Source organism: Leptonychotes weddellii, chromosome 8 (assembly GCF_054177405.1).
Source record: "Leptonychotes weddellii isolate Sample4059 chromosome 8, ASM5417740v2, whole genome shotgun sequence".
NCBI classification, from domain to species: domain Eukaryota; kingdom Metazoa; phylum Chordata; class Mammalia; order Carnivora; family Phocidae; genus Leptonychotes; species Leptonychotes weddellii.
This window is the reverse complement of record NC_138376.1, coordinates 43999878-44008084: the sequence shown is the minus strand read 5'-3', so window position 1 is coordinate 44008084 and position 8207 is coordinate 43999878.

Genomic DNA, 8207 nt, shown 5'->3' with positions numbered 1-8207 from the left:
TTTTTTTTTTAAAGATTTGATTTATTTATTTGAGAGAGAGAGAATGAGAGACAGAGAGCATGAGAGGGAGGAGGGTCAGAGGGAGAAGCAGACTCCCTGCTGAGCAGGGAGCCCGATGCGGGACTCGATCCCAGGATTCCAGGATCATGACCTGAGCCGAAGGCAGTCGCTTAACCAACTGAGCCACCCAGGCGCCCTGTTTTGTTTGTTTTTATAAAGATTTATTTATTTGAGAGAGAGAGCATGTGCGTGTGAGCAGGGAGAGGGGCAGAAGGAGGGAGAAAGAGAGAGAGAGTCAGAGAGAGAACGTCCAGCAGACTCCCTGCTGAGCGTGGAGCCCACTCAGGGCTCCATCTCAGGACCCTGAGATCATGGCCTGAGCTGGAATCAAGAATTGGATGCTTAACTGACTGAACTACCCAGGCGCCCCAGTCTGAAAGACTTTGAAAGAAATTTTACCTGCTGTGTCTGGAAATGAGTTACACAAAATTATTTAGGGAAAACATTCTAAAAAGTTATTTAAAAAAAATTTTTTTAAGTAACCACTATGCCCAAGGTGGGGCTTGAACTCACGCCCCCAAGATCAAGAGCTGCCTATTGTACCTACTGAGCCAGGTAGGCACCCCTGAAAAGTTACATTTTTTTAAAAAAAGATTTTTTAAACTTATTTGACAGAGAGAGACACAGCAAGAGAGGGAACACAAGCAGGGGGAGTGGGAGAGGGAGAAGCAGGCTTCCCACTGAGCAGGGAGCCCGATGCGGGGCTCGATCCCAGGACCCTGGGATCATGACCTGAGCCGAAGGCAGACGCTTAACGACTGAGCCACCCAGGCACCCCGAAAAGTTACACTTTTAAGTCAGTTAGTGATTGTTCAAACCTAGTACCTTCACTGACCCAGCAAAAAGTATCCATTGTCATTTGCTAGTTGTTTTACTGTGTCTGACTCTAATGAGCTAAATACTTTTTAGGGATCATGAACTGTTAATGAGTGAAAGAAAAACATTAAAGAGGGGCACCTGGGTGGCTCAGTTGGTTGGGCGACTGCCTTCGGCTCAGGTCATGATCCTGGAGTCCCAGGATCGAGTCCCGCATCGGGCTCCCTGCTCAGCAGGGAGTCTGCTTCTCCCTCTCCCGCTCCCGCCTCTTGTGCTCTGTCTCTAAAATAAATAAATAAAATCTTTAAAAAAAAAAAAACATTAAAGAAAAATTTATGTATATATGAACAAACATAACCAGTGTATAAAAAGGGGCCCTAATTTAAATTGGAGAACCAGAGAGTCCTTTCTGACAAAGTAACATTTCATCATTTATGTGAGGGATAAATGTGTTAGCTGGATAAAGAATAGGCAGAGAAAGATTTTAAGTAGAAGGAGCAACAAGTGCGATATGACCAGAGGCAGGAAATAATTTGGTGGGTTTGAGGAATTGAAAGGGAGCTAGTGTGCAGGAATAAGGTGGAAAGTCGTATAAGATGGAGTCGTGAGCGGGGTGCCTGGGTGGCTCAGTCGTTAAGCGTCTGCCTTCGGCTCAGGTCCTGATCCCAGGGTCCTGGGATCGAGCCCCACATCGGGCTCCCTGCTCGGTGGGAAGTCTGCTTCTCCCTCTCCCACTCCCCTGCTTGTGTTCCCCTCTTGCTATGTATCTCTCTGTCAAATAAATTAAAAAATCTTAAAAAAAAAAAAAAGATGGGAGTCGAGAGGGAGGCAGGGGCCAGAGCATGAAGACCCTGTGGGTCAGGATAAGCAATTTGGATTGTATTGCAAGTACATTGGGAAGCCTTTGAAGGGTTTTTTAGTGCAGGGATAAGGAGATCCACGTGGCAGATTCCTCTGGCTGCTGTCTAATGAAAGCACAGAACAGATGAAACGAAGAGACCAGAGGAAGGCTGGTCCAGGTGAGAGACGATGGAGGCTTCACTGAGGTGGTAACAGGGGTAGTGCAGAAAAGTGGATGGATTTGGTTTTAGTTTTGGAGGTAGAATCCATAGGACTTGGCTATGAAACAGGAACAAAAGGGAATGTCAGGATTGATTCACAGGTTTTTTGAATGACCACTGAGATTCTGGCTCCTAATTCCAATGTGTGGGGGTTTCCCCACATGGAGCAATTCTTGGACACTAACTGGGTGTCCTACAATGTAACTCAATTTTGATACTTTCCATCTGGAGATAGCCTAAGATTCCACAGGTTTAGGGTTCAGTCCTACAAGACAGTCTTCCACCGCCCCCCCCCCTCCAACACACACACTTCAGAGGCTAGTCACAAGCTCAGGTTATCACCTGTGCTTCTGACCAATCCATTATAGATTGGAGGTTCCAATGATCTCTTCCTTGGTTTTGATTAATTTGCTAGAGCGGCTCACAGAATTCAGAAACATTTGGAATAAACTCTGGAACAGCCAGATGGAAGAGATGCATAAGGAAAGAGCAAGGAGCTTCATGCGCTCTCCAGACATCCACTCTCCCCACATTTCCATTGGCTCATCTATCCAAAAGCTCTCTGGCCCAGTCCTCTTGGGTTTTCATGGAGGCTTCATTACATAGGCATGATTGATTAAACCATTGGCCATTGGTGATTGAGTCAACCTCCAGGCCCTCTCCCCTCTCAGAAATAATGGTGGGGAGGGGGTTGAGTAGGTGGGGGAGGGGTGAGACTTGAAGTTCCAACCCTCTAATCACATGGTTGGTTCTCCTGGCAACCAGCCCCCACTCCTTAGGTGGCAAGCAAAATCCAACTCATAAACATAACAAGAGATGCCTCTGTCACTCTCAACATTTAGGAAATTCCAAGGGTTTTAGGAGTTCTATCCCAGGAATAGGGACAAAGACCAAATATATACTTCCTTCTTATAAATCACAATATCACATGAACTTGCTGATAGTGGTCACTATGATACTAATCATAATCCCTAGCCAGTGTGAGTCAGGGAATACAGTCAATGCTTTCTAGATTTCCTTTTTTGGTTTGTTATCGATTGTTCTTGTCTCACATGGACTAGTCTGTGCCATCATATACACTTTTGGGTTTAGTGTGCTTATCTTATTAGAACATAAAAAATCTTTTTTTTTTCCTTCACTGCCAGGTCATTCTCATATATAAATTTGCTTTTGTTGAAATAGTGTGCTGAGAGATGTCCTCTCTGAAAGGGCTGTACTATTTGGGCAACTTTCTGATTTTTGAGGACCTCATTGATAGTGTATTTGTGTGATGCTCTTCCTAGTACAGCTATTGGAACATTTGTTTAGACATCCTTCCAATGACCTAGCAGTTAATGCATTTCTTTTTTTTTTTTAAGATTTTATTTATTTATTTGAGAGAGAGAGAATGAGAGACAGAGAGCACGAGAGGGAAGAGGGTCAGAGGGAGAAGCAGACTCCCTGCCGAGCAGGGAGCCCGATGCGGGACTCGATCCCGGGACTCCAGGATCATGACCTGAGCCGAAGGCAGTCGCTTAACTGACTGAGCCACCCAGGCGCCCAGTTAATGCATTTCTAAGAGGCTTATTCACAATTAGCATTTTGTTATCCACCCTTTGATGTAAATTCTTAAAATAAGGAGGGAATACATGATTAACCCTATGTTTAGAAGTGAATAAAGTGGATATTATATTAAGTTTTCAGCTTGTAATTCCCATATCACATAGATAGTATACATTCAGAAACCACGCCTACTCGTGGTACAGGTGTGGGGGTTTGATTCTCCCCAGAAATGTTCTCTCCATTGAGAACCATAGGGGATGGCAGGCTTCCTTGCTGCTTCTCTGTTCCACTGGAAAGAATTTTTCTAGTTCCCTTCTCACAGATTTGGTGGTTCTTCTATGTCTTGTCTTTCTTTATGTTAATGTCTCATTTTCAGCTCCCTCTTTCATCTAGACCAGGACATATCTTTTTTTTTTTTTTTTTAAAGATTTTATTTATTTATTTGACAGAGAGATAGCGAGAGCAGGAACACAAGCAGGGGGAGTGGGAGAGGGAGAAGCAGGCTTCCCGCCGAGCAGGGAGCCCGATGTGGGACTCGATCCCAGGACCCTGGGATCATGACCTGAGCCGAAGGCAGACGCTTAACGACTGAGCCACCCAGGCGCCCCTAGACCAGGACATATCTTTAGTCCCTCGGGGCATTACAGCCTCTGTTCTGAGCCTCAGTTGTGGCACTTTCCTGGACTGTCAAGGGCACTGGGGATTCATCAACCACCAGGAAGCTAATTCAATCGTTTCAATTCTAAGGACCCATCTCTTGGTGAATGTGGTAAGGACATTTTAAAACGTGGTTATCTGAATGGCTTGAGTAGGTGCCTAGAAACCAGGGATGCCCAACGAAGCTTGCCCCAAAAGGCCATGAGACTTCTCTTTGGAAAGCACTGTCTATTTCATTCATCTCTGGATGATTTAGTTTAGTCCCCTTTGAAGGAACTAAACTTAATTTTTTTTTTTTTTTTTTTTACTTCAGGGCACCTGGCTGGCTCAGTTGGTAAAACATGCGACTCTTGATCTCGAGGTCTTGAGTTCAAGCACCATGTTGGGTGTAGAGCTTACTTAAAAAGAAAAAAAAACCCCAAAACTCCTTTTCTAAGTGTCTTCGCTCCTCCAGTGGCCATAACAAAATACCATGGGGGGCTTAAACAACAGGAATTTATTTCTCACAGTTCTGGAAGCTGGAAGTCCAAGATCAAGATTCCAGCTGATTTGGTTCCTCGTGAGAGCCCTCTGCCTGCCTTGCAGATAGTCACCTTCTCACTGTGTCCTCTGGTCTCTCTTCTTTCTCTTTCCTTTTTTTTTTCTTTTCTTCTTTTCCTTATAGGGACACTAATCCTATCATGGGGGACCAATTGTCATGACCTCATCTAAATCTAATTACCTCACTAAAGCCCCACTTCCAAATACCATCACATTGGGGAGGTTGGGGGGTCAGGGTTTTTCTATACTAATTGGAGGAGAGAAACACAAACATTTAGTCTATAATACTAGGTGTAACGAGCTCGGACCTTTTATAAATACCATGTGAGGTTTCCTTTTATGTAGGAGGAGGAGAAACAGATTACTTTTATTTTACTTTATTTTATTTATTTGACAGAGAGAGAGAGCACGAGCAGGGGGAGTGGGACAGGGAGAAGCAGGCTCCCCGCTGAGCAAGGAGCCCGATGCAGGACTCACCCCAGGACTCTGGGACCATGACCTGAGCTGAAGGCAGACACATAACCAACTGAGCCACCCAGGCGCCACCCCCCCCACAAAAAAAATTTTTTAAAGCACTCTTCACACCAGCGTGAGGCTCGAACTCACAACCTTGAGATCAAGAGTTGGATGCTCCACCATCTGAGGCAGCCAGGTTCCCCCTGTTCAAATTTATTTAACAAGTGCTTTCTGTGTAAGCCACCATGTCAAGCACCTTGCGTATTGCATCTCATTTAAAGTTCTAACTCACAGGAGCATTATCATCCTGACTTTACAGCTGGGGAGGTCAGGGACATTCTTGGGGCCCTCGGCTGATAAGAGCTGGGGTTGGGAGCTCACAAGGTATTTCTGCAGCAGAGCTTAAAGCCACTGCGTGTATTCCGTCCCAGGGCTGTACCATCTTTAGACCCGAGGTCTGACGATTACATTTGGAAGTGTATTTATAATACTCCCTGGATCTGAATTTGAGGTCAGTTTTCCAATGCCAGGTTTTTCAATCTTTTCTGACAGCCTTTGTCAAATTCCTGCACAAATTGTGTCCAATTTAGCTGCATATTAAAGCTGGACTAGATACTGAAATTGGCCCTCACCAAACTGCTGTGAGTGAATGCCATCGTGATTTGAATGCCAACTATATGCAAGTGAAATATGTTTGCTACAATATCTACTGTTTTGTTTTTTTTTTTTTAATTTGTTAAATTTTTAAGTAAGCTCTACACCCAACGTGGGGCTTGAACTCACAAACCTGAGATCAAGAGTTGCATGTTCTATTGACTGAGTCAGCCAGGCGCCCCCAATATTTGGTGGTTTGAGGTGGATAACTGAAGATTGGTGTGGCCCAATTCAAGTTGTTTACTCTTTGGTCATGATAGAAAACTTAAGAATGTGGTCATATCCCTAAACAGAAGTCCATTTCATTTTGCTTGCTTGTTCTGATTAGACACAAACAAGTTCAAGCTCACTACTGTCCTCATTGCCTTTTCTTTTCCAAAATTCTCAGCTTTTACTTTCATTTTTGTCTTTGAATAATTGCGAAATCCAGCCTTCAAAAATAGCATTATCACATATGTGCGCTCCAAATGTATCAGCATTTGTCACAATCAGTCATTTGAAAGGGACACATGCATGGATATTTCCTACTTAAAAATCATTGCATGTAATTGTTTGCCAGATCCTTACCCTGTTACTTTCAGGAGTTGTTCTTTCATGCTTTCCAATTTTGAAATGTTGAAGCAGAGTTCTCTTATTAGTTGATCATCTCTTTAGGGTGAATTCCAAGCATTTTGAGTCGGAGTGCTAGATTGAGCTGCATCAATACAGAGGACCTTGTACTCATTATTGTGTCCCTCTGCATAATAGCTCACTTGGCTAATGGCTAATGTATCCCTGGAAGGACAGCATTCCCGTGGAAGACAGTGTGAAGGGTGCCCCCTAGGGGATGCAATACTGGTAACTGGGAAGGAAGCACAGCGGCAAGGCCCAGGTCACACTCATTACTGTTAGCTCTCTTCCTTCCTTCCTAGCCCTCTGAAAGCTTTCAGGATTTTTCGTCTTCTTCTTCTTTTTTCTTTAACATCAAGGGTTCCTACATTAAAATACCAGGAGGGTCAATTCTACGTTGGTCAGATTTTTCACTGGGCAGCATTGTCACTCTGTCCTCAGTTGATGTCCATTGAGTGCTCTTCGGTCAACTCTTCTGCAGGTCCTGCCAGCTACACAGAAGAGCCTGAGTAGGAATGGGGACATTCTCCTGGGAAGCAGTGCTCATGGGGGATGGCAGCGGGGCTGTCCCGAAACTGTATGCTCCATTCTACAAATGGCATGAAATTAGAATGGGGCTGTTAGGGAACATATGAATAAAAGACAAATAATATACTCTGAATTCCATTATAGTCCCAAGCTATTATCTACCTAAAAGAAGACAGAAACTACTCTTGGTAGTTTCATCATTTAAAAATAAATTACACTTCCATTCTTTTTTTTTAAAGATTTTTTAATCTTAGAGGTGGGGGTGTAGAGAGAGAGAGAAAGCAAGCAAGTAAGGGGCAGGGGGAGAGGGAGAGAGAACCCCAAGCAGACTCTGCGCTGAGCTCGGGGCCAAGGTGGCACTCGATCTCACAACCCTGAGATCATGACCTCATCTGAAACCAAGAGTCGATGTTCAACTGACTGAGCCACCCAGGCACCCCACACTTCCAATCTTATAATAAATAAAAATGTTAAGAATCGACACATTCAGGTCCCTGCTCCATGAATGTGGCTCAAGGTACAGAGGGCTGGAAATGCTACAGGCTAGGGACTGAAGCAGCTTGGAGATGGTAGATCACAGATCTTCAAGTCAGTGAGAATGAATGGCCTCCAATAAAATTCCATTGCAAAAAATGGGAAAAAAACAATGTGAAGAGTACAAAGGTTGAGGAGGTAGAGCTGGAATAGTTTGTGGTAGAAAATGTCCTAGGCTGGGGTTCCTGGGTGGCTCAGTCGGTTAAGTGCCTGCCTTCGGCTCAGATCATGATCCCAGAGTCCTCGGATGGAGCCCAGTGTTGGGCTCTCTGCTCAGCAGGGAGTCTGCTTCTCCCTCTCCTCCCTGCTAGTGCTCTCTCTAATAAATAAGTAAAATCTTAAAAAAAAAGAAAAGAAAAGAAAAGAAAATGTCCTACGCTGACATGGAGTGAATGAGTGAATGCGAAGGGGGAGTATTTCCCAGGGTGGAAGGGATTTAAAGATGCTGACAGTCCTTGAGAACTTGGAAGAAAATTTGATTGTTGCTTCTTAATTTTCAAAAAGCTAATAAAGATGGCACAAAAAGAAAACCTTTATCTGACCGTGAACCTGATGATAGCAAATGAGAGTCAACTGACAAATCAAGAGGCTTTGCCACAGTTATCAATGAGAATGATGTTTCCCATGAAATGGAAAGATTTAAGTGAGGCAGACTTAGCAATGGTAATCAAAACCATAATGTTCTCAGATTGTAATTGCTTTTTATGAAGAGAGACTAATTTGACATTTTTGCCTAGAAAATGAAGCTCA